General features: G+C 45.2%; 1 protein-coding gene across 5 annotated transcripts in view; it reads right to left on the minus strand.

The window, feature by feature from the left end:
• Positions 1 to 27078, minus strand: part of LOC136373333 (muscleblind-like protein 3) — a 120805-nt gene that overhangs the window by 60118 nt on the left and 33609 nt on the right. The gene's annotated exons all lie outside the window — the stretch shown is intronic.

Raw genomic sequence — 27078 nt, forward strand, 5'->3', positions numbered from 1 at the left:
GGCGGCCGGAACGAGAACGGCGACAGGAGCGAGAACGACAGGAGCGGCGACGGCGCAGGCGACCCCTCGAGTTCCCCCTTGAAAGAGCTGACTAATAAAGGCCTTTCAAAGGAGCAGGTCTCCTGGCCAATTTTTAACAGATACTAGAATGTGAACAGTGATGTCTGTGTGAGTGGATAGCAGGTCACAACCCCCTGATAATAGAAACATATTGATGTTGTTAGCAAAAGCTGTGGAGCATGTTTTCCTTGAAAATTGTTATTCAGTGTTGTTCTTGCTGTCTTTTGAATTTAACATACTGTAAGAGTTACTTTGCTGGAATTTTGACTGTTCCAATCCACTGGATATTGGGTAGTCATTATTAACAGCCAGAGAAGGTACTACCTACTGAACAGACAGCAAGGTGCAAAGACACTAGCAGCAGGAAAATCTAAGACAACACATGGAAAAAATATGTACAAGGTAAAACTTGTGCAGCCAGCCCTCATGCAGCAAATAAAGCAAGGTCTTATTGACCTTAGCAGCTGTACAGGGCAGTCTTTGCATAAGAATGACTTGTGCTTAATATGCTAGAGAAATTATTCAGGGAGAAATATTCCTGTTTTCTACTGTACTGGGGACAATGTCATCTTCCATCTCCAGTCACAACACAAACAAATGCATTGCAGACGGGGTACAAGGAGGACCTGGCCCTTCTCAAGCACAGCCAGTTCTGCTTCCTATGGCCTAGAGAAAGAGATTTGGTACTGTTCTCCTGGTAAAGCTGGATCCAGTGCCTTATAGCAGCCACCTTTGAGACTGGCAGTGGCTGGATAGAAAGGCAGCATGATGGGTGTCTTCCTTAATTAGTCTGTGCAGTTTGTGTTCACTAATAAGAGATCTGCTAGACTCAGAGATCAGAGGGGCACTTAGCTCTTCCTGTTGTGCTGTGTGTAGGCAAACAGGGAGACTAGACCTGCAGGCTGGTTAAATGCCAAGAGATACTGAGCCAGTGAGGCATTTTCCATGGCCCAGTGCTTGCGTGCAGCTCTTGGACAGGCCAAGCCCAGCTCACCCACTGTTTGGAGTGAGCAGTGTTATAAATGGGCCAGGAGACCTGCTCCTTTGAAAAGCCTTTATTAGTCAGCTCTTTCAAGGGGGAACTCGAGGGGTCGCCTGCGCCGTCGCCGCTCCTGTCGTTGTTCTCGCTCCTGTCGCCGTTCTCGTTCCGGCCGCCGCTGAGGATCAGGTGTTGGGCGAATCTGCTACTCTCGCCTCAGCAGAGTCAGGAGTTCCGGCCTCGCGGGAATGCCCAGGAACTTCACTGGGCTCGTTTGCTCTAGGGGTGTCACTGTTTCCCAGTCTCTTTGTGGTCATGGCGAGGCGGCAGAAGCAGAATTCGGTCTCTAAGTAGCTGAGGGTCTTCTCGGTGTTGTAGTGTTTCCCTTTTATCTGGATTTTGTGCTGGGTCGCGGCTTTTGGGTCCGTTTGCCGGCAACTGCACTTCGGTTTGGAGCGGTGCACCATGGAAGTCCTTGGATTTTCCTATTAGGCGGGGCCGGCAGTTCGAGGAGCCGGTGGGGAATGGGGACAGCCTAGCCCGACGGAAGGGGAAGGGAACCCGGGGTTTTAGAGGGGGTATACAACTTGGAATAAGGTTTTGAGGGTACAAATTTTGGTACAAACAGTATAACTTTCTTAACAGACAGGGTACAACTGGCATAACATTTTAAACAGCATAACTTTCTTAACAAATGACAGACTGTGTCAAAAATGGGAACCTCTTACATTTTATTCATTTCAGTATCTACATACAGATGATTTTTTGTGCACGGATTGAATTCAACCACATGGCACTGCCTGCACACACAGGCTCTGGATTACAATATCAGTGAGTGCAGCCTTCAGGAAGCAGCCAAGTACTGAAGAGCCTGGGTTTACATAGATGACAGGATCTGAAAGTAGTTCCCTATCTTTTTTAAACTGCAGACACATTTTTACGCACTACAGCCAATAGTTATACCTACACTAAGGACTGTCCCTCTCCCCAGTTTACTAAATCCTGTAACATTGCAGGTACAACAGTCAAATTTAGATATTCACACAAAGAAGAAGAATAGTATTTTGAAACTGTACAATATCATGATACTGCAAAACTCAAAGTTCTTGACATTTAACCCAAGCAACTCCTTTGCAGAACAGAATTAAGTGATCTATCTGAGGTCAGTGGCCAGTTAGGAAAACTTGTCAACAGCCTGCTCTGCTCAGGAAGGACCCTGTCTCACCCCAGCTTCTAACCCCAAATCAGTGGGGAGATGGCAAACAAAAATGCTTAACACATCCCCTGATCTGCCAGGAGCAGAGCAGCAGAGTCCCCCAGCAACCCATCTTTCTTGCTGGTTTATTTCCCCACACCTGATCCACCACAGCAGCATTTGGTGCTGAGCTCTGGCTTACCAGTGTCTGTTGTAAAGAAGCTTCCAGCCAGTGAGATCTGGTCTGGTGGAAACAGCAAGCAAGGACCCTAGACAACAGCTCATACATCCTTCTTCTGAAATGAATGAAATGTAAGAAATTCCCTTTTTTTGACACAGTCTGTCATTTGTTAAGAAAGTTATGCTGTTTAAAATGTTATGCCAGTTGTAACCTGTCTGTTAAGGAAGTTATGCTGTTTGTACCAAAATTTATACCCTCAAAACCTTATTCCAAGTTGTATACCCCCTCTAAAACCCCGGGTTCCCTTCCCCTTCCGTCGGGCTAGGCTGTCCCCATTCCCCACCGGCTCCTCGAACTGCTGGCCCCGCCTAATAGGAAAATCCAAGGACTTCCATGGTGCATCGCTCCAAACCGAAGTGCAGTTGCCGGCAAGCGGACCCAAAAGCCGCGACCCAGCACAAAATCCAGATAAAAAGGGAAACACTACAACAACGAGAAGACCCTCAGCTACCTAAGGACTGAATTCTGCTTCTGCCGCCTCGCCACGACCACAAAGAGACTGGGAAGAAGTGACCCCCCTAGACCACACGAGCCCAGTTGGGTTGCCGGGGATTCCCGCGAGACCGGAACCCCTGACTCTGCTGCGGGGAGAGCAGCAGATTCGCCTGACACCTGATCCTCAGCGGCGACAGGAGCGAGGGCGGCGACAGGAGCAGCGGCGGCGCAGGCGACCCCTCGAGTTCCCCCTTGAAAGAGCTGACTAATAAAGGCTTTTCAAAGGAGCAGGTCTCCTGGCCCGTTTATAACAATTTGGAGGGTCGCCGGGATCTAAGCCACGCCCAGAAGAGGACCAGGACGGGAAGGCGCAGCCCGACCTCGGACCTCCTGGACAGCTGGACATCCCGGAGCAGAGGACGTCGCTCGCCAGCCTCGCGGGACGCCACTGAGGAGCATCGGTAAGAATAACCGGTGGCGGGAGTGGAGACGAGCGGATGTGAAGTGAATGAGTGGGGGGCCGGCAGCTCGGACCCCCCCAAGCGAGTTTGGACTGCTGAATACCGCGTTTCCGCACCCCCGCGAGGGGGCCGGCCGGGAAAGCAGGAAGCGAGTGAACGGAGAGTGACTGAGGTGTCTCCAGGGGCATAGGCGCCCCCCTCTGGACGTGCGGAGGAATTTAGAGAGTAAGTGGCACGTCAAAGAAGTAAGTGAAGCACGCACCACACTGGCTGAGGTTATAACCCGGGGTGTCACAGGAGGCTAGCGCTGGCTGGGGGAGCGGCTGGAACCCTAAGGGCGGGTTGCCCAGGCTACTTTCAGGGCTTGTGAGTTGGCACTGGCTGGGGTAACTACCAGGGTGTGGGGAGAGAAAGAGAGCACTGGATGAGGCTACGACCTAAAGCCTCTGAGTACCGGCTGGGGTAGCAAAGATAGGCTGCTTTCGGGGTGCTTTGGAGACTGGCTGGGGTAGCTGTCGGGGTGCTGGGATAAAGGGTACTGGCTGAGGCTACGGCCCAGAGCGTCTGAGTACCGGCTGGGGTAGCAAAGATAGGCTGCTTTCGGGGTGCTTTGGAGACTGGCTGGGGTAGCTGTCGGGGTGCTGGGATAAAAGAGTCTGCATTGGTCGGGGGTATCTTGGGTACGCTTTCCGGGTTCGAGAGGTAGAACTGGTCGGGGGTGCCCAGGGAAGAGGTACGCTGTCCGGGTGCAGGGGAGTAAAGGAGTGCTGGCTAAGGGGCAGTGGCTGAGGCCCTAAGGGCGGGTCACCAGGCTACCTGTGGGGCATTCCGAGCACTGGCAGGGGTAGTGCCCAAACCCTGAGAGGGTCCCTGGGGCTACTTACGAGTGCTCAAAGAGTGAGTGAGAGTTAAAATTTGGGCTGCCCGCCTTTAAACTTGTGTATGTGTAGGGGCACCTTAAAGAAGTTTAATTAAAACAAAGTCAAATAATTTTGCTTTGTGTTGCCCTGAAGTAAAGTTTCTGTCAGAATAGGAACAGCGTAGTTTTTATTTGAGACCCACTGAAAATGGGGGCGTACATAAGTAGAGTGGAGCCAGTTGAAGAGAGAGAGAAAAAGATAAAACAAATTCCATCGGACAGTCCACTAGGACAAATGTTAGAACTATGGGAGGTTGATGAGGCCACTAAAAGCTTAGACAGAATCAAGATGATCCATTATTGCATAGAGGCTTGGCCTAACCTAAATTTACCTGCAAAATGGCCATGGTGTGGAACTAAAGACCCCTGGATGTGTTCACAATTGACTCAATACTTGAAATCTCGAGGAGATTCAAGTATTGAACAGATACTCTATGCTATCTGTTGGCAAAAACAAGTAGTCAAAAATAAAACAACAAAAATATGTAAGTTACAGCAAGGGAAACAAAGGAATGAAAAGCAGAAGAACCAAAAAGAAGCTAGCCATAATTGGGACCCCTTAGAACATTTGCCTCCTCCTACAGTTTATCCCGAAGTAATCCTCCAACCTCACCTAAAAATCATACCTTCCCAAACTGTAATCCCTGTTCCTTCCCCAGCTTACCCCCCTCCAATTTATAACCCCTCTTACCCTCTGCCATTCCCTAACACTGGTCTAACCTCCTCTCCTTCACCATCCACAATCCCTGCACACCCTCACAGCTGGGAGTTAGGTCTGGCACCTAACAATGCATCCTGCCAGGCAATAAAAACCCCAGAAAGTTACCCTTATAGTAACACCAGGTCAAAAACCAAACTCTTTCCCCTAAAGGAGGTCCCATTGGGTGGGGCAGTTGGAGGAATAGGGTTTGTCAATACACCTTTAACAGCGTCAGAAGTCAGAAGTTTTAAGAAAGAGCTGGGGAATCTAGTTGAAAACCCAGTGAGAATTGCCAACCAGATTGACCAGTTTTTGGGCCCAAATATTTATACATGGGGAGAACTAAACTCCATCTTAAATATACTCTTCAATCCAGACGAGGTTCGGCTGGTTAGGGCAGCAGGGATGCGCATCTGGGAAAGAGAAAACCGAATGGGCCCTCCCGGTGACCAGAAGTTGCCAATAGCTGACCCAGGGTGGGACCCAAACAGAGGAGAAGGGAGGAGAAATATGGAAGATTATAGAAACCTAATGATAAGAGGTATTAAAGAATCAGTTTCTCGGAGTAGCAACACCAAATTAGCTTTTAACAGGACGCAAGAGAAAGATGAAACCCCAGCAGCCTGGCTGAGCAGGCTCAGATGGAATTTCCAGCAATATTCTAATTTGGATCCAGATAGCCCAGAGGGACAGATATTATTAAAGTTACAGTTTGTCACAAAATCCTGGCCAGATATCAAAAGAAAACTTGAAAAGATGAAAGACTGGCAAGACCGAGAAATAAATGAATTATTAAGGGAAGCCCTAAGAGTATATCTTAGGAGAGAAGAAGAAAAAACAAAGGCAAAAACCAGGATTATGGTAGCCGTGGCCAGGGAAAGTGTAAAGGATCTCAGAAAGGATACTAAGAGTGAAAGAAACACAAAATGTTTACCAGGAAAGGTAAGAGAAAGGAGCCCACCACCTTGGGATACTCTTCAGAGACCAGGAGAGACCCGAGCCTGTTATTATTGTGGAGAAATAGGACACTTTAAGAAACATTGCAAAAAAATGTCATTTGATAAGACTGTCATGAGAGAACAAGAGGCATTAGAAAAATTATTGAGGAAGGAGGTCAAGGAGGATTGGGGGTGTCATGGGCTCTATGCATTAGGGGACCCCATGAAACATCAAGAAGGGCCCATAGTAAATTTTGAAATTGAAGTAGGTCCCCAACATGAAGAGTTTGAGTTTTTAGTGAATACTGGTGCAGATAAATCATGTATTAACCGACTTCCAGTTGAAATTGCGATTAGAAGAAAGACATGTGAAGTTCTAGGAGCAGAAGGGGAGCCTTTCAAGGCTTCAGTTATAAAAAATGTAGAAATTAAAGAAAATTCCAAAAGATGTGTCACTAATTCGATATATCTACCCAAAGTAGACAGTAACCTGCTGGAAAAGGACCTGCAAGTTCAGTTAGGAGTAAGGATTCTTCCTAGAGAAGGAAGAATGGTGCCACAAATCATGAGGCTGACTGTTAGAGACTTAGGGGAAGTCAGGCCAGAGGTCTGGGCTGAGGAGAGAAAATATGGATATTTAGATATCCCACCTATAGAAATAAAAATACAAGAAAAGACACCTCCTATAAGGGTCAGGCAATATCCTATTTCTCTAGAAGGGAAAAAAGGAGTAACCCAAATTATAACCCATCTACTCACAGAAGGAATATTAAAACCTTGTATGTCACCCCACAACACTCCTATTCTGGCTGTAAAAAAGGCAGTGCAAAACCTAAGAGAAGTGAACAAAAAGACAATTACCAGGCACCCGGTGGTACAAAACCCCTACCCGCTCCTGAGCAGGATTCCTGGAGACCAGTCCTGGTTTACTGTAATAGATCTAAGGGATGCTTTTTGGACCTGTCCTTTGGCAGGGGGGGGCCGAGATTGGTTTGCTTTTGAGTGGGAGTGCCCTGAAAGTAAGAGAGGGCAGCACCTGAGATGGACTCGTCTTCCTCGGGGGTCCACTGAAGGCCCAAACCTCTTCGGGCAAGCCCTAGAAGAGTTACTGAAACAGTTTATCCCTAAAAACGGTGTGCAGATCCTGCAGTATGTAGATGACCTCCTAATGTCGGGGAAAAAGCAGGATAAAGTGAAGGGAACCAGTATTAATCTACTGAATTTTCTGGGGGAAAAAGGCCTCAAAGTGTCAAAGAACAGACTGCAGTTTATACAATCGTGGGTCACCTGCTTCAGACACCTCATTAGGGAAGGGTGTAAGAAATTAAGCCCTGAGAGAATCTCAGGTATGCTCTCAGTCCCAGCTCCAACCACAAAAAAAAATACAAGAAAATTATTAGGACTACTTGGTTATTGCAAGCTATGGATAGAAAAATATTCCCAAAGTGTTAAATTTCTCTATGAGAAGTTAGTCCAACCTGAACCTGTAAAATGGACAGATAAGGATGAAGAACAATTGAAAGACCTAAAGACAAAATTGTCTTCAGCCCTTGTCCTGAGTCTCCCAGACCTTAAGAAAAAGTTTGACCTATTCATTAACTCTGAAGGGGGATTAGCTTATGGAGTATTAACCCAAGAATGGGGAGGACACAAAAAGCCTGTCGCATATCTTTCCAAACCTTTGGATCCAGTTGCAAGAGGGTGGCCGGCTTGCCTCCAGGCTGTAGCAGCCACAGCTGTTCTTGTAAAGGAAGCACAAAAGCTGACACTGCAAAGAAAAATCATTGCACACACACACCATGATCTCAGGACAGTGTTGAGCCAAAGGGCTCAACAATGGCTGACTGACTCTAGAATTTTAAAATATGAAGTGATTTTAACCGGCACCAGTGATTTAGAGCTAATCACATCAAAAAGTCTAAATCCTGCCCAGTTCCTCTCAGGGGAACCCACACCAAACTTAGAGCACAATTGCCTGGAAATCATAGATTTACAAACAAAAGTAAGGGAAGATCTTGAAAATACACCTCTACCATGTGGGAGGGTGCTATTTATTGATGGATCTTCTAGGGTGACAGAGGGAAAGAGAATATCAGGCTATGCAATAGTCGAAGGTACGGAAAGAGACAATTTAAAAGTTATAGAAAAAGAAAAACTGCCCCCCCATTGGTCTGCCCAGTGTTGTGAAATCTATGCCCTCAAGAGGGGATTAGATTTATTAGAACAAGATCAAGGTACAATCTACACAGACTCGAGATATGCATTTGGAATAGTACACACATTTGAAAAAATCTGGGAAGAAAAAGGCAACCTAAATTCAAAGGGGAAAAATCTGATACATAAAGAATTAATTAAATTGGTGTTAGAATCTCTTGTGAAGCCCCAAGAAATAGCAATTGTACATGTCAAAGGACATCAAAAAAAGGACACATTTGAAGGAAAGGGCAACCAAGTAGCTGACCAAGCAGCCAAACTAGCAGCTCAAAGGCTGGGAGAACCAATAAAAATTCTTACTTTAAATGATGTACCAGCTAACAAAGTTAGTGAACCCATATATGATGAAAATGAATTAAAAGAAATAAAAAAGTTAGGTTTACACCAAGGGAAGCAGGGGGAATGGCTGACCCCAGATGGAAGAACATTCCTAAATAAAGCAATAGCTCGAAAAATGCTGGCAGAAATCCACAACTTAACTCACTGGGGCACCCAAGAGTTGTGTAATGATTTTCTGAGAGAACACCTATGTGTTGGAATCTATAACCTGACTAGAGCAGTTACTGAAGGATGCCTAATTTGTCAAAAAGTAACAAACTTCACAGAAATGCCTCCAGTACAAGGACATAAGCATCTTTTGGTTATAGTTGATCACTTAACGCATTGGGTAGAAGCCTTCCCTACAAAAAGGGAAACAGCACAAGTAGTAATAAAGATACTACTAGAACACATCATTCCCCGATATAGACTGATAAATAACATCGTTTCAGACAGAGGCCCCCACTTTGTAGCACAAGTCCTGCATGATATTGTTAAAGCCTTAGAAATGAAATGGCAGTTACATACACCCTGGCATCCTCAAAGCTCAAGAAGAATTGAAAGAATAAATAAAACCTTCAAAAATGTATTAACTAAATTAATAACAAAAACTGGAATGAATTGGCTAAAATGTTTGCCCCTAGCACTCTTGAAAATCTGAGTTCGACCAAGGTCAGACATAGGGGCTTCACCATACACAACTATCCCGAATAAAAAGACCATTGCCACTTCCCAGTGACTCTGATACCCCAGCAAAGACTCCCTCCAAATAGACCACCATTAGAGACCCAGACACACTTAAAATAACCTTCAAAAGACAACCAAAGCCCAATTAGAAACAAAAAAAAAAAAAAAAAACCCGTTGTTCAAAATCTTTCCAAGTTGTTATCAAAAGCTGTCATTTAAAAATGTTCTCTGTAAGTTGTTCTAAAATACCATGAAGTGTTAAGCTGTTTAAAAAAAAAAAAAAAAAAAAAAAAGTTGTGATAATATCATTACAGATCTCTCATAGGGCACACCACAGAAGGGCTAATCAAAAACTGAAAAAGAAGTGGGAATACACTGAAAAGAACTCCTTAAGGCCAGCTAAATACCTTCCCCAACCCAAGAGGCAAGACCAGGTGAGATCGAGACAATGGTTCATACTGGACTCTTGGGAGGACTAAAACATAGTCCTATTGAGCAAACACATCGAAAGAGCATGCTCTAAGAGCTATTGTCCCACTTCCCCAACCCAAGAGGCAAGACCAGGTGAGATCGAGACAATGGTTCATACTGGACTCTTGGGAGAACTACACACCATCCCATCTATGACGGGGAGAACCTGCAGTCCCTTATAAGAGTTCACACTCATGTAAATCCCACGTGTTTTGATATAAAGCAGTATTAGATTGCATGAAATGCTGCAAATTTAAGCAGCGCCTAACTGGAAAGTGCCCTATAAGAGAATAGTTTTACTTTAGTTAGAACCTCAAACTGAAGAACTAAATAAAAGATATTCCCATGAATCAAAAACTGCCAATTGATGCGGGCAAAGGCCCGATCAAAGAAATAGAGGGGGGACTGAAATGAATGAAATGTAAGAAATTCCCTTTTTTTGACACAGTCTGTCATTTGTTAAGAAAGTTATGCTGTTTAAAATGTTATGCCAGTTGTAACCTGTCTGTTAAGGAAGTTATGCTGTTTGTACCAAAATTTGTACCCTCAAAACCTTATTCCAAGTTGTATACCCCCTCTAAAACCCCGGGTTCCCTTCCCCTTCCATCGGGCTAGGCTGTCCCCATTCCCCACCGGCTCCTCGAACTGCTGGCCCCGCCTAATAGGAAAATCCAAGGACTTCCATGGTGCATCGCTCCAAACCGAAGTGCAGTTGCCGGCAAGCGGACCCAAAAGCCGCGACCCAGCACAAAATCCAGATAAAAGGGAAACACTACAACAACGAGAAGACCCTCAGCTACCTAAGGACTGAATTCTGCTTCTGCCGCCTCGCCACGACCACAAAGAGACTGGGAAGAAGTGACCCCCCTAGACCACACGAGCCCAGTTGGGTTGCCGGGGATTCCCGCGAGACCGGAACCCCCGACTCTGCTGCGGCAAGAGCAGCAGATTCGCCTGACACCTGATCCTCAGCGGCGACAGGAGCGAGGGCGGCGACAGGAGCAGCGGTGGCGCAGGCGACCCCTCGAGTTCCCCCTTGAAAGAGCTGACTAATAAAGGCTTTTCAAAGGAGCAGGTCTCCTGGCCCGTTTATAACACTTCCAGCTCAGAAATCAAGCTGTTTTAACTGTCTCACTTTGCCCCCCAACATTGCTTGAACCCCATTCACAATTTACAGTTAATAACACTAACGTCACACACCCTGAGGGCTACAAGCTCCCCGGGGTAGAAACCCTCTTCCCCTTTACCCTGCAGCAGTCTCTGACCTTGGTAAAACTCCACAGCCATTACCAGTAACACAAACTATCTTTCAAACTTAAACACATCCTGGTGCCAGCAGTCTCTCAGTTGGAGGCAGGCAGCAGCACTACGATGGGGCTGCACAGAGGGTTTAAGAAGCACTGCTGAAAAGGGATGCAAATAAGGACTCCAGGCTCTGAGGAAGCACAGTCTGCCATACAAAAGGTGAGCATCACTTGCGAGCAAGAGCTGTCTGGCTGAGTATACTGCCTTTGTTAACAGAGAAGGCTAGAATGATAGAGTGGGCCAATTAAGTGCATTTTACTTTGGGAAACCCAGGCTTAAATCCTGACTCTTGTCACATTTGAAAACTAATTTAGGGACCAGAATAAATGCCAAGATAATTTAATTTCTACAAAATCATCAAATAGTTTCCTGTCCCCTGACAGAGATGCCCAGAATTCTATGCAAGACCACTACTGCTAATGCAGTTATTTCTCCAAATATAAAAGTTATTAACTGACTGACATGAGTGGTGATCACAGCTATCCATGCTGCTTAGCTGGACTGAGCACCCCAACGTGATGAATCTCACCACTGAACATGGTCTGCACTTCATGATGCAGTGCCACACGAGTTGCAAGTCCTACAGGGAGGGACATCATGCCTGGCAGGATTTAAAATTCAATTTTCACATTGTGGTAAATGTAATGTATAAATTCATGTATCAAAGATTTGGTTTATTAAAAGCTACTCCAGGGCATCTCCTAGATTCCAAGACCTGTGGTGCAAGCCGCGAAAACACAAAATTTGCAACAGAAATGACATAGCCGGACTGGAGATGGCCCATTCATCAAGGATGGGCCTCCACTTTACAGCTGCTTGACATCTGATGCCAATCTTGATAGAGGATTCTGGAGGATGACCAAATCAGCACCCCAAAAGACGAGATCCAGATCCGGGAAGACTATCAAGTCTTCTCACACTTACGGGAACCTCTGACAAGACCTCTCTTGGAAATAAAGAGATACATCAATATTTGGACTTTCAATGGACTTAGCCTCAGGACAAATAAACCATATAAAAACCCTTACACCAGGACATAGGGGATGTGGTGGAGGTTGGACGGTACCATTGTTACTGTCACTCTACCCACCCAGCATTCGATCGATGTTGTCCAATTTTATTGTGGCTTTTAATTGTTTTTTTCATTGTTTTTAAATTGTCTTTTAATTTGTTAAATAAATTTTGTTATTTTTAATTGGCTTCTTTTCATTTATAACAGATTTGGTGCTGTGACTAGGATACAATATCGCGCTGCGAGGGACCCTTTCCACGGGAGGTGCCCCGCTGATTTCAGCGGCCCGGCGGAGTGGGAATCTCCGTAGCACCTATTGTATCACGAACTAAATTTAGGTTAAGCGCCACAATAAAAGAGTTTTTTTTTTTTTTTTTTTATTCAAAGAACTCAGGAAAGACCCAGGGGGGTCTTTTGGAGCCGCGGCTATTGTTTTCACTCTTAAAATTTCTCCGTGCACCAAGATTCCACGCAAGAAAATAGCTGTAAGTATTGCTGGTTGGGTGAGGGTGATTGGGTGAATGAATGAGACGTGACCTGGTCACGAAGCAAGTGCGGACCTGAAAGTCGCATTTCCAATCTCCTGCGAGGGACTTGGTCGGCTGACAGGGAAGCGAGTGGGGGAAAAGTCATTTCACTCATCAAACCCAGACTCAGGGGAGCCTGGGGAACCGATCACAAGGAAGCTAAAAGGAAAGGAGACGTTCCTCTGAGTTCGGGAAACTGGTACGCCTTTTAGCTACGGGCTTGGTGACAAGCCCAGGACGCTAACCGAAGGTTTTTTTCCCTGGACGAACAGACCCACAGCTCAGCTCGCTGGAACGGGTAAGTAGTCCAGAAAGCGGAATCTGGTTTGTGATAGTTTGGGAAAGGATCCCAGCTCTTAGCGGAAGCTAAGAAAGAATTCTGTGCGAGATCCACCACCAAGAAGGTAAGAAAATTGTTCTTTTTTAAAATGGGGCAAGGGAAAAGTAAACACCGAAAAGAATCCAAAGGAAAATACACCCTTGGAAAAGAGAAAGGTGCTCCTGAAATCCCACGAGATAGCCCGCTAGGATGGATCCTGGAGCATTGGGGAGAGTGCCCCAAAAGAAAAGGTAAGTCAAAGGAAAAAATGATTTACTATTGCATAGAAGTTTGGGGGGGGGGGGGGGTAAGGAAATAAAGAGCCATGTAATTTGGCCTACCTTTAGCACATTTGAAATGTGGACTTGCAAGGCATTATGTAGTTATGTGAACAAGAAAGAATCGCAGGACCATGAGGAAAAAAATTATGCTCAGTTGTGGATAAGATCTAGCATAGGATTGTTTGCCATAAAAACCAAAAAAGGAATCACAACCCAGGGAGATGAATGGGATCCTTTGGAGTATCTGCCTCCCCCATATCTAGTATCGGCGCCGTCACAAGCTCCGGCCCCTCCCTCCGCACCCCCGGGACCCTTGCGTCAGTCCATACCGGCACCGGGTCCTCTGCAAGGGGCTCCGATCACGGGATCGGACCAAGCCTCCGTATCCTTCCCTCCGAGTTCCGAAGTGACACCCCAACTGCCTCCCCCGCTTCTACCTCTACCCCCGGAGGGACCCCCAGACCAGACACCTCTACCCCTGGAAGCCCCGTCAAAATCCGTGGTGCTGCCTCGTCAAATTCCAGAGGCACAGCACTCGCAAGCGGCGGGACTACAAATCCCAGAAGCCTCTTCGCAGGCTCCATTCCTATTTGCCCCGCAACCACCGGAGGTAGCTCCTCCCTTGGCAAAACCTCTGATTACCCCCCCCCGCCGCTTTTCCCTCCGCCCCCACCAGTCCCGCAGCCCGTAGAAGCCAGAAAACCGGCTCCGGTGGACTCTCCTCCAGCAAGCCGAACCCGGAGACGGGTTAAGCAAATTAATGAGGAGGGGAGTGAGACTGAGGAGGATAAACACCACCTCTTCCCTTTACGGGAAGTACCTACAGCACCCGGAGTTACTGGATTCGTAAATGTTCCAATTAATACAGGGGATGTGAGAGCCTTTTAAAAGGAAATGGGCCGGTTACTAGATGATCCATTCGGTGTAGCAGAAAGACTGGAAGACTTTCTGGGAAGTAGTATATACACTTTTGAGGATCTTATGTCCATCTTAAGATCACTATTTAACCCTGAGGAAAGGGACTTAATCCGACAGGCGGGGATCCGAGATTGGGAACGACACAACCCTCAGGGCACACCCGGAGACCTTAAATGACCTAGCCAAAGTCCGTGATGGAATTCCCAGACTGAGGAAGGTAGGCGAAATATGATAGATCTTAGGAATATCATGATCCAAGGTATACAGGAGGCAGTACCAAGGGGACAAAACATCAGCCGAGTGTTTGGGGAGTGTCAGAGGAAAGAGGAGTCCCCTTCGGAATGGCTGGATCGACTCAGGGAGAGCTTACAGGTTTATTCCGGAACGGATCCTAATTCACCCATCGGAGAAGTGTTGTTAAAAACACAATTTGTTGCAAAATCTTGGGAGGATATAAGAAAAAAACTGGAAAAACTGGAAAACTGGCAAGAAAAAAGCTTGCAGGAATTACTGAGGGAGGCTCAAAAGGTATACATGAGGAAAATCAAAGAACACAGGCCAAAGTCCTCGTCGCAGCAGTAAGGGAGGTGCAAAAGCAGGAACGCTACCGGGACCAGGTGAGAACAACGCAGAGAAAACAAATGGATCCGTCAAACGGGAGCTCAAGGACAAAAAAGGAACCCCCGGAATGTTTTTACTGCAAAAAGAAAGGACACTTAAAGAGGGACTGTAGAAAGAGAATAAAGGATGAAAAGATTTTTCAGATGGACTAGGGGTGTCAGGGGCTTTTTATTTTGGGGACCTGAACATCAAATGAGCCCTTGGTAAAACTAAAGGTAGGTCCCCAAAAGAAAGTAATAACATTTTTGGTGGATATGGGGGCAGAACGAAGTACAGTACAAAAACTGCCCCCAGGCTGTTTTAAAAGTCAGAATAAGATGCTGGTAATTGGAGCAAAGGGAGACCCGTTCCAAGTTTTTGAAATTCAAAATGTAGAAATTGAATCTGACAATAAAATTTGTGTAGGGAATTTGCTTCTGGTGGAAGAAGCAGATTACAATTTGTTAGGAAGAGACATGATAATAGCCCTAGGAATAAATCTGATGGTAAAAGATTCATGATTAGTGGTAAGCTTATACAAGCTAACTACTAAAGATGAGGAGAAAATTGATCCAAAGGTTTGGTATTCCCAAGGGGAGGTAGGGAGGTTGGAAATTGAGCCAATTTCAATCGAAATAGAAAAACCAGATGAACCAATTAGATTAAACAATATCCTATATCCCTGGAAGGAAAGAGGGGGCTGAAACAGGTCATTGATGATTTGATCCAGAAGGGAACTTTGGAACCTTGTATGTCAAGGTACAACACACCCATCCTGGCAGTAAAGAAAACTGATGGGAGCTACCAGTTGGTACAAGACCTCCGAGCAGTAAATGAAAGAACAAAACCAAAATTTCCTGTGGTGGCCAATCCATATACTATTCTAAACCGGGTTTCTCCGGAAGATGTGTGGTACAGCGTAATAGATCTAAAGGATGCCTTTTGGACTTGTCCTCTGGCCAAAGAAAGCCGGGATTATTTTGCCTTTCAATGGGAGGATCCTGAAACAAACCAAAAACAACAGCTTAGGTGGACATCTCTGCCACAGGGATTTGTGGATTCCTCTAACCTCTTTGGTCAAGCCCTTGAGCAATTGTTAAGTCAATTTGTGCCTGCAAAAGGAATTAAGTTATTACAATATGTTGATGATTTGTTACTAGCTGGCCCAAGAGAGGAGCAAGTGAGAGAAGGTACAATATCATTGTTGAATTTTCTGGGAAAAAAGGGATTAAAGGTTTCAAAATCAAAACTACAATTTGCTGAATCAGAGGTAAGGTACCTAGGACACTGGATATCAAAAGGTAAAAAGAAATTAGATCCTGAAAGGGTGGCTGGAATCATAGCTCTGCCCCCCCCACGAACCAAGAGAGAAATCAGGCAATTGTTGAGACTATTAGGATACTGCAGACAATGGATTGAAGGATACAGTGAAAAGATAAAGTTTCTTTATGAGAGACTAAACACAGATAGAGTGAAATGGACTGAACAAGATGAAGTAGAATTTAAAAGATTGAAGGAGGCATTAATAACAGCTCCTGTGTTGAGTCTGCCTAATGTAAAAAAGGCAGTTTCAACTGTTTGTGCATGTCAGTAACCACACTGCTCATAGTGTTTTAACTCAGGATTGGGCAGGAACCAAGAAAACAATAGGATATGTCTCTAAGCTTTTAGATCCAGTAAGCAGAGGATGGCCTACTTGTTTGCAGGCTATCGTGGCAGTAGCTCTGCTGGTGGAAGAAGCTAAAAAGGTAACATTTGTGGCTCCCCTAGTAGTATACTCACCACATAATGTGAAGAGCATTCAGCAACAGAAGGCAGATAAATGGCTTACAGATGCCAGGCTCCTGAAGTATGAGGCTATCTTGGTACATTCACATGGTTTAGAACTTAGGACAACAGCTGCTCAGAACCCAGCCCAGTTTCTGTTTGGAGAGGTACTAGGGGAAACCACTCATGACTGCACTGAAATGGTGGAACTGCAAACCAAGGTAAGACCAGACCTGGGAGAGGAAGAATTGGAAGGAGGAGAAAAATGGTTTGTAGATGGATCAGCAAGGGTAATAGAGGGGAAAAGGAGATCAGGCTATGCTATAGTAGATGGCAAATCTGGGGAAGTAGTAGAATCAGGACCTCTGAATGCAAATTGGTCTGCCCAAGCCTGTGAATTATATGCAGTGCTAAGGGCACTAAAAAGATTAAAAGCAAGGAAAGGCACTATCTTCACTGATTCAAAATACGCTTACGGGGTTGCACAGACTTTTGGTAAAATATGGGAAGAAAGGATTAATTAACACTCGAAGACGAGGGTTAATTCATGGGGAAATAATAAAACAAATCCTGGAGGCAATCAGGGATCCAAAAGAAATCTCCATTGTCCATGTCAAAGGACACCAGGTGGGTATGCAATTCCAGACCAGAGGAAATAATTTGGCGGACAAGGAGGCAAAGAAAGCAGCATTACTCACAGTAAGTATCCCCGAGGTTCAGGAAGGGGAGACCCTGGAATGTCCCCCTTACCCTTCTCAGAAGGAAATTGAGGAATATAAAAAATAGGAGGTAAGTTAGAGGAAGGAAGGTGGAAAATACCTGATGGGAGAGAACTGGTATCAAAAGAATATACCAGGAAAATTTTGAAAAGATTGCATCAGCAAACACATTGGGGAGCACAGGCTCTAGCAGAACATTTTTTGAGATTTTTTGGATGTAAAGGCATCTATGAATTGGCTAAACAAGAAGTGCATGGGTGTATGATTTGCCAGAAGGTTAATCGAGCTAGATCCAGACAAACAGCTTTGGGAGGACACCCGGTTGCCTATCGCCCCTTTGAAAGGATCCAAGTGGACTTCACCGATCTACCTAAGGTAGGGAGGTACAAATTTTTATTGGTAATGGTAGACAAATTAACTCACTGGGTGAAAGCCTTCCCTAGGGCAAGAACTATGGCCCAAACAGTATCAAAAGTGCTACTGGAAGAAATTATCCCTCGCTACGGGATAGTGGATCATATTGATTCTGATCAGGGAACACATTTTACCTCCAAAATTATCAAACAAACTACAGAAGCCTTAGGTATCCGATGGCAATATGACACCCCATGGCACCCTCAAAGTTCGGGGCAGGTGGAAAGAATGAATCAAACACTAAAAGCCCAACTATCCAAATTAATGATAGAAACTAAAATGTCTTGGGTAAAATGCCTTCCTCTAGCTCTCCTGAACATGAGAACTATGCCTCATTCAGAAACAGGATTGTCACCATTTGAAATGCTTTATGGAATGCCTTACAGACATGGAATGCCGGTTGGGCATCCCCAAATAGAAGATACCCAGATTCAGCCATATCTAATTGCCATAAACAGAAATCTACAGGACCTACGAAGGGCTAATTTCTCAAAGTGCCCCTTTGGGGTTTCCTATTCATAAAATAAGTCCTGGTGATGAAGTTTTGATAAAACCTGGAGGGAAGTCCCTCTGGCACCTCATTGGGAAGGTCCTTTCACTGTCCTTCTTACTATAGATACCACAATCAGGACTGCAGAAAAAGGATGGACGCACGCTTCAAGAGTAAAGAAGGTTGAGTCTCAAGGCACTGCCCCAAAGTGGAGAGTGTCTTCATCTCCTGGAGACTTGAAAGTCAGATTGCAACGCCACCACAAATGAACAGAGGGGACCAGATAAGTTGTATAAAACCAAACTGTGATTGTCTTCCCTCTGTTTACTTTAAGTGTGTATACTGTAAGCATATTTGGGTTACCCATTGTAAAGGGGAGGTGTAAACCAAGTGAATTGTGTACTAATTGTTTGGGAGAAGAGCAAAAGAGACTAGCCGCTTTTTAGTAATTGCCACTAGCTTGGGTCTACTGGAGTTAAATTCTGCAGAGTGGTATCAAATATATAAAAAGGGAATAAAAGGACAATTGGATGCAGAGGCCAAAGTGCTCGATGTTGAGTGCCAAAGGACAATCAAAGTACCTTGCTACTCAGATACAGTCAGGTTGTCCCGGTGGAGTGTCTTTAAAAGGAGGTTTGTGGCTCGGACCAACAGGACCCCAGAAACAAACTCCTACTGCCAAGAAGATGGGTTACCCCGCTGCGGAATGCTACCCCGTGGGCGAAGGGAAAGGCAGAGGAGTGTTGTACTGGGGAGTCCTTGTAATCCTGATCCTAGTCCTGAGCGAAGTGGGGGGATCCCACCCTGAGAATCCTCAGAGACTGACCCGCATGAAGGACTGTGAACCATGCCTGGAGGTTACACAAAAGGGACAAATTAAAAACCTGAAGTATCTACCATATTATGATTGTCCAGGGGACAGGGGAAAGGGATATTGTTTCTTCAATGGTACTCAATATAAAATTTGTGAATCAGAAAAAGGGGTGGTATGCCATGACCCAAGGGCAATTACTAAAAACAGACAGTCAAAGGCACACAGAATTCACAAACGAGAAACAGGGAAGATAGCAAGTATACCTATGTGTGACCAATGTAACCGCACTGTGTGGATATGTGGGAAAAAGAAATCTATTTTTTGGGGTACTATCAAATGAATGGACTATGCTATGACAGAAACAAATTAGAAATATGTACCATTAATGGAAAGATGTATTGGGTAGGAAAAAACCTAAAACACGAGGTAAAAACACTTTCAGGAAATGAACCCATAGTATTTGATCTCCTCAATCAAGAGGATAATAGGGCATGTTTACAATTTGATGAGACCTTCTGTTTTTCAAAAAATGAGGAAGGACTCAGACCTGAAAGTAAGGTGCAAATGTTAACACAAGAATTAAGGAGACAAGAATCAGAGGCAAAAAGAAAAAGAATTGAACAAGAAAGATTAAAAACATTAAGTGAACATTATGAGCAGTTGGAAAAACAATATAAAGATTGGGGATTACCTGCCCCAGATCAGAACCTATTTATAGATCTGATGCAGGAAATTGCCACGGAATTAGGTCTATCTAATTGCTGGATTTGCAGAGGATTAAAATCAGCAGAAAAATGGCCATGGAAAGGTGAGGGTTTGACTCCAGAACAACTCCTAAAATGGGACAATACCCAGATATCAAAAACTATTCAAAGACCTGAAGGGTGGATCCTAGAAAAAAGAATCATTGGAACGATTTGTATCAGCAGGGAAGGTAAAGAATACACTGAATTGGTAGGCTACACCCCCTGCATATCCACCTTGGCAATAAATTCAAATAACAAGTCAAAATTCTTGCAGCCTGAACCTCCAACAGGGTTTTGGAGTCAAGAACAAATGGACAATTGTGACTGGTTTGAGTCAATTGGATTATGCTGGTATAAGAGTCCTGGAGCCAACCCTTACCAGTCCTTTGAAGGTTTGAGAGAGTATTGGAAAGAGCCCGAAAAGGTAAACATTAAATGGAAAGCCCCTGATGGCATCTACTGGATATGTGGGAAAAAGGCTTATAGTGAACTACCTCAAAGGTGGAAGGGATCTTGCACTTTGGGAATTATTAGGCCCTCATTTTTTATTTTACCCAGGACAGAAAGTAATCTGCTGGGGGCCCCATTATATGAAACCTTAGATAGGCAGAAAAGAGATGTGAGAAAAAAACTGCCTCTAGCAGGAGGGAAGTCAAAAATGGGGAGAAGAAGAATGGCCTGCTGAAAGAATAATAGAATATTATGGCCCTGCAACTTGGGCAAATGATGGGAGTTGGGGATACCGAACCCCTATCTATCTTTTAAATAGACTGATTAGATTACAGACAGGGGTAGAGATAGTCTCCAATCACACCTCAGAAGCTTTGGAGTTACTATCCAAACAGCATTCTCAGATGAGAGCATTTGTTTATCAGAATAGGTTGGCCCTCGATTACTTATTGGCAGAAGAAGGGGGAGTCTGTGGAAAATTCAATGAATCAGAATGTTGTATTGAAATTGATGATTATGGAGAAACAATAAGAGGATTGGCAGCCGAAATTAAAAATGTAGCCAATGTGCCTGTCCAAAAATGGAATTCTATACTTCAGGCCTCATGGTGGGACCAGCTGTTTGTGCAAGGTATCTGGTGGAAAAAAATAATATTTTTTATCTTATGCTCAATAGCCAGAATCATATTTCTACCTTGTTTCATCCCCTGTTTCATTCGGCTGATTCATTCAGTGGTACAAGGCATGCAAATTGCTGCTTTACCCACTGACCCTGAACTAGCTGGAGTAAAAAGTGAACAGTTTTCCAAAGCATCTAGATTAATGAAGTTAAAAGAGAGAAACAGAGCGGCAGAAGCCTTGGAGAAATTTGAAAATAGAGTCAAGGAAGAAAATTTATCCTTCCAGAAATACTGTGAGATAACACAGGATGAATGGGGCGAATATGAGGATAGTTGATAAACAAACTAAGATCTGTATAACACGAATTTATTGAATAAATAAAAAGGTGGGGGACTGTGGTAAATGTAATGTATAAATTCATGTATCAAAGATTTGGTTTATTAAAAGCTACTCCAGGGCATCTCCTAGATTCCAAGACCTGTGGTGCAAGCCGCAAAAACACAAAATTTGCAACAGAAGTGACATAGCCGGACTGGAGATGGCCCATTCATCAAGGATGGGCCTCCACTTTACAGCTGCTTGACATCTGATGCCAATCTTGATAGAGGATTCTGGAGGATGACCAAATCAGCACCTCAAAAGACGAGATCCGGGAAGACTATCAAGTCTTCTCACACTTACGGGAACCTCTGACAAGACCTCGCTTGGAAATAAAGAGATACATGAATATTTGGACTTTCAATGGACTTAGCCTCAGGACAAATAAACCATATAAAAACTCTTACACCAGGACATAGGGGGTGTGGTGGAGGTTGGACGGTACCGTTGTTACTGTCACTCTACCCACCCAGCATTCGATCGATGTTGTCCAATTTTATTGTGGCTTTTAATTGTTTTTTTAATTGTTTTTTAAATTGTCTTTTAATTTGTTAAATAAATTTTGTTATTTTTAATTGGCTTCTTTTCATTTATAACAACATGGAGTCATTTATCCCTTAACTTTGAAGAGCTAAAGCACAGCTCTGGTGCAACTAGTTACTTCACTGGAAAACTACTAAGACTGGTTGTGGTCCAAGGGAGCTGAGGGCAATTTCCCCACTTCCTCTCAGCTGAAGGCTGCCCAGCAGAGCCAGGAGGGAAGCAAGTACTTTCCCGATAAAGTAATTCTCTATTTTTATCATGCTAAGAAAGTTTTTCATTTTGAAACTAAAGCTCCTGCTTCAGGAAGAAGCTAAGCATCCTCTTCCTTTCTGATTTATACCATAGAAGTGTTCATCTAATCAAATCAGATATTTTTTCCTGAATGGCATCATTGTGGAAAAAAATCAGAACAGCAGACCACCTCTTGAAGGTCTCCAGGCAAGAAGTACAGATAAATTACATTCCTGACCCTGGAGGTGGCATGTTTCTTCATACTACTGTTTGTAGTGTCACCTCACCCATTCCAAAGGACAGAGATAAATGGTGGTAAAGCACTTGTGAGAGCAACATACTTAATGTGTAAGCAGCAGCTAATAATCATGAAGCACAATTTTGGGCACAATATGCTGTTCTACCAAAGTATGAGGTTAGTGCTTCTGCAGTGCCATCACCCTCCTTTTTTCTTCTCTCTCAAAAAAGAGACAGCCTCCAACATCCTCAGCCATCAGCACAACTGAATTTGAGCAGGAAGACACAATGAAGGTCGAAATGAGCACAGAAACATTTTCTGAAGCAGCTTCCAGCGCATAATGCTCCAGCATTCAGTACAGTCCAGCAATACAGCACCTTTCATCTCCATCAAGCAGGAGACCCAAAAACTTAATCCTCCAACACAACAAAGTGAGGGGGCGGGTGTTGTCATCACAGTAGGGTTTTACACCAAGTAAAAGGTTTGTGTGGGAGGTGTCCCTTAAACAGCAGAAGAGGAAAGCTTAAAGTCAGACTTCTATCCAAAAACTCAAACTCAGGGGGAGGGGATCAGTCATGAAATGAATAAAATGTAAGAGATTCCCATTTTCTTACACAATCTGTCATTTGTTAAAAAAAGTTGTACTGTTTCAAATGTTATGCCAGTTGTAACCTGCTGTTAAGAAAATTATGCTGTTTGTACCAAAGTTTGTACCCTCAAAAATCTTATTCCAAGTTGTATACCCCCTCTAAAACCCCGGGTTCCCTCCCCTTCCGTCAGGCTAGACTGTCGCCATTCGCGCCGGCTCCTCGAACTGCCGGCCCCGCCTAATAGGAAAATCCAAGGACTTCCATGATACACCGCTCCAAAACCGAAGTGCAGTTGCCGGCAAACGGACCCAAAAGCCGCGACCCAGCACAAAATCCAGACAAAAGAAAGACACTACAACACCGAGAAGACCCTCAGCTACCTAAGGACTGAATTCTGCTTCTGCTGCCTCGCCATGACCACAAAGAGACTGGGAAGAAGTGACCCCCCTAGACCACACGAGCCCAGTTGAGTTCCTGGGGATTCCCGCGAGGCAGGAACTCCCGACTCTGCAGCGAGAGCAGCAGATTCGTCTGACACCTCCTCAGCGGTGGCCGGAACGAGAACGGCGACGGGAGCGAGAACAACGACAGGAGCGGCGACGGCGCAGGCGACCCCTCGAGTTACCCCTTGAAAGAGCTGACTAATATAAAGGCTTTTCAAAGGAGCAGGTCTCCTGGCCAATTTATAACAATTTGCGGGCTCGCCGGGATCTAAGCCACGGCCAGAACAGGACCTGGACGGGAAGGTGCAGCCCGACCTCGGACCTCCTGGACAGCTGGACATCCCGGAGCAGAGGATGATGCTCGCCAGCCTCGTGGGATGCCACTGAGGAGCATCGGTAAGAACAACCGCTGGCGGGAGTGGAGACGAGCGAGTGTGGAGTGAATGAGAGGGGGGCCGGCAGCTTGGACTCCCCAAGCGAGTTTGGACTGCTGAGTACCGCGTTTCCGCATCCCCGTGAGGGGGCCGGCCGGGAAAAGCAGGAAGCGAGTGGATTGGGAGTGACTGAGGCATCTCCAGGGGCATAGGGGCCTCCTCCGGACGTGCAGAGGAATTTAGAGAGTGAGTGGCACGTCAAAGAAGTGTGTGGCAGAAAAGGCTTGGGCCAATTTCAAGCGTGCAAAAGGGCTCGAGCAGTGTGAGGCATGCACCACACTGGCTGAGGTTATAGCCCGGGGTGTCACAGGAGACTAGCGCTGGCTGGGGTAGCGGCTGGAACACTAAGGGCGGGTTGCCCAGGCTACTTTCGAGGCTTGTGAGTTGGCACTGGCTGGGGTAACTACCGGGGTGTGGGGAGAGAAAGAGAGCACTGGCTGAGGCTATGGCCTGAGGCATCTGAGTACCGGCTGGGGTAGCAAAGATAGGCTGCTTTCGGGGTGCTTTGGAGACTGGCTGGGGTAGCTGTCGGGGTGCTGGGATAAAAGAGTCTGCATTGGTCGGGGGTGCCCAAGAGGACGCTGTCCGGGTGCAGGGGAGTGAAAGTTAGGGCAGTCCCAGAGTGCGAGGGACTTTTAGGTAGGGTGAGTGAGTACATCGCACGCTGTATGTCCAAATCCTGGCAGTAGGTGGTGGCTGGAACCCTGGGCCCTGGTTGACCAGCCTCTTACGGGTATTTGCCTGACGTACATGAGAGAAAAGGAGTGCTGGCTAAGGGGTAGTGGCTGAGGCCCTAAGGGCAGGTCACCAGGCTACCTGTGGAGCATTCTGAGCACTGGCAAGGGTAGTGCCCAAACCCTGAGAGAGGGTCCCTGGGGCTACTTACGAGTGTTCAAAGAGTGAGTGAGAGTTAAAATTTGGGTTGCCCGTCTTTAAATTTGTGTGCGTGTGTAGGGGCACCTTAAAGAAGTATAATTAAAACAAGGTCAGATAATTTTGCTTTGTGTTGCCCTGAAGTGAAGTTTCCATCAGGGTAAGAGCACCGTAGTTTTTATTTGAGACCCAGTAAAAATGGCGGCGTACATAAGTAGACTGGAGCCAGTTGAGGAGAAAAGAGAGAAAAAGATAAGAAATATTCCACCAGACAGTCCACTAGGACAAATGTTAGAACTATGGGAGGTTGATGAGGCCGCTAAAAGCTTGGACAGAATCAACATGATCCATTATTGCTCCCTGGAGACTGAATTCTGCTTCTGCCGCCTCGCCATGACCACAAAGAGACTGGGAAGAAGTGACGCCCCTAGACCACACGAGCCCAGTTGAGTTCCTGGGGATTCCCACGAGGCTGGAACTCCCGACTCTGCAGCGAGAGCAGCAGATTCATCTGACACCTCCTCAGCGGTGGCCGGAACGAGAACGGCGACGGGAGTGAGAACAACGACAGGAGCAGCGACGGCGCAGGCGACCCCTCAAGTTCCCCCTTGAAAGAGCTGACTAATAAAGGCTTTTCAAAGGAGCAGGTCTCCTGGCCAATTTATAACAAGTCAGAAGACACCCATGAACTGGAGCAGCAGCCACAGTGTCCTTGGGCTCACAGAGAACTCAGGGACCAGAAGGTGCCTGCTCCCAGGCACAGCGAGATTCCCAAGGCCAACCCAAATTCTGCAAGTAAGGGCCATGCATCTCCCCCCACTGTTATCTTTAAATCCTCTTTACTCAACAGAGCTATTCTCCACCCTCCTTCCCTTTTAATCAGGCCTGACCTACATATGTCAGCCTCATTTTGGCTAAGTCAACACAACTGCCAAATCTAGGATGCTGTTACAGGAAAAACCTTACACTCGGCTGGATTCCAGAGTCTACTTCTTGGTCTAGACCTGACCTCATTCCTTTTCTGCAAGCTTAATTTTATACCTTAAGGGCACAGCGAACACACAGCTACTCCAACATGGGCCTTTCTATGCTCAGTCTCCCCTTCAGCCTGCAGAGACTCTTTTGATCACCCTACACAAATATCAACAATTATTGACAGGAGGCTCCCTCAAAACTGATTGTTCTTAAAACCCACACATGTTCAAAAGCCAAAAAGCAAACAAAACACACAGTACTTTCTGAAAGCTGAATCCTTAACCTAGAGTTCACCCAACAGGACATGAACCTTAAATCAACAGTCCCCAGAGTTTCCTCAGAAGCAGCTCTGGCCTCACACTGAAACCATAGCCAAGTTTGGTATATCCAGCTTCATCTAAAGGTTAGAATGGAGATGAAACCAGCCTTACAAATCATTTATTTCCAATGCCTCTGTTATGGGCAGGAATACCTTCCACTAAAACAGGTTCCTCAAAGCCCTATCCAACCTGGCCTTGAGCACTTATTCATCCTTTGTCAGAAACACAAGTCAGGACACCAATTGAACACTAAGAACTCCAACCACATAGCACATCACCCTCCCCCCGACAGCACCTTACCAGGCACAGCTCAGTGACCTGCTGCAATGGTATAGTCAAAGAGCAAGCTGGCTCCTCTATTTTGCCACACGTGGCCTGGCCTCTGCTGTCCCCAGCCCATGTGGCCAATATGCAGGAAGCACAGGCTAGAGATGGATGGACAACAGCCTTGTCCAATCTTGCCCAAACACACCATACAAACAGGGTATCACCACTGAGCAGAATCTAGCTCCTGCATTTCACCTTGTGACCCAAAAACCTCAACCCCAGTCACATCAGTAGCAGCAGTGGGAATATCAAACCATAAATAAGGTATTAGTAGCTTATTTGTTATCTGCTTATTCCCAAGAAGGAAGCTAGCTGTGGATTCAACCTTCAGGCAACAATACAGGTTTTTGTTAGCTCTCAAAAACATTTGCACAGTACTTTGTTAAGTGTTTGTGGGCGATGTTTGAAACCCCAATTATCTGTATCTGACACGATGCTGAACCAAATAGTCTCCTCATTCACAGGAGCTGTAAAAGCAAAACTCTAAGGCTAGGAAAACCTTTGGCTCAAATTGTCTGAGCTCTGAAACAGTTCTTGAATATGTGCTGCAAGAAATCCTCCATACAAACACACCTTTCTTATCATGGGAGGAGGGGAGGGAGAAAAAAAAGAGATTAAAACTAAAAGCCAGATCCTCAGTAAACAAAAAAAAAATTAGAGGTTCTTCCTCAGTTTATAGTATGACAGATTTGAGCCAAAGGTGCTTTTAAAGTCCTTTTATGAAATATTTTCATCTTTCTACCTGCTATGTGTGCAATCTAGGCAGTGCCTTTCAGAGAAATTATTTATTCAGCTTTACAGTGACTAACCTGAATTTCCAGACTGCTTCAGAAGAAAAACTGAAGCATTTCTTTACAAAAGGCAAAGAGCATTAGACTTCTTCCCTCCTTGGTTTTCCTTTTCTTTTTTCCTCCATCCCTCAGCTGAAACATCTCTACCTCTCATCTAATAAAATAACAAATTAAATATCTTTTCATAAAAATATGCTTTCCCCTTCACCTCCATGCCAAAAATGTGCTGACAATTTTTTTCTTTTTTCTCTTTGCTGACACAACTCAAAACGGAATAAATTTCTTTCCTTTATTCTAAATTGATTTTTCAATTTAGCTATGTGATGATTTTTGTA

Source organism: Sylvia atricapilla, chromosome W (assembly GCF_009819655.1).
Source record: "Sylvia atricapilla isolate bSylAtr1 chromosome W, bSylAtr1.pri, whole genome shotgun sequence".
NCBI lineage: Eukaryota > Metazoa > Chordata > Aves > Passeriformes > Sylviidae > Sylvia > Sylvia atricapilla.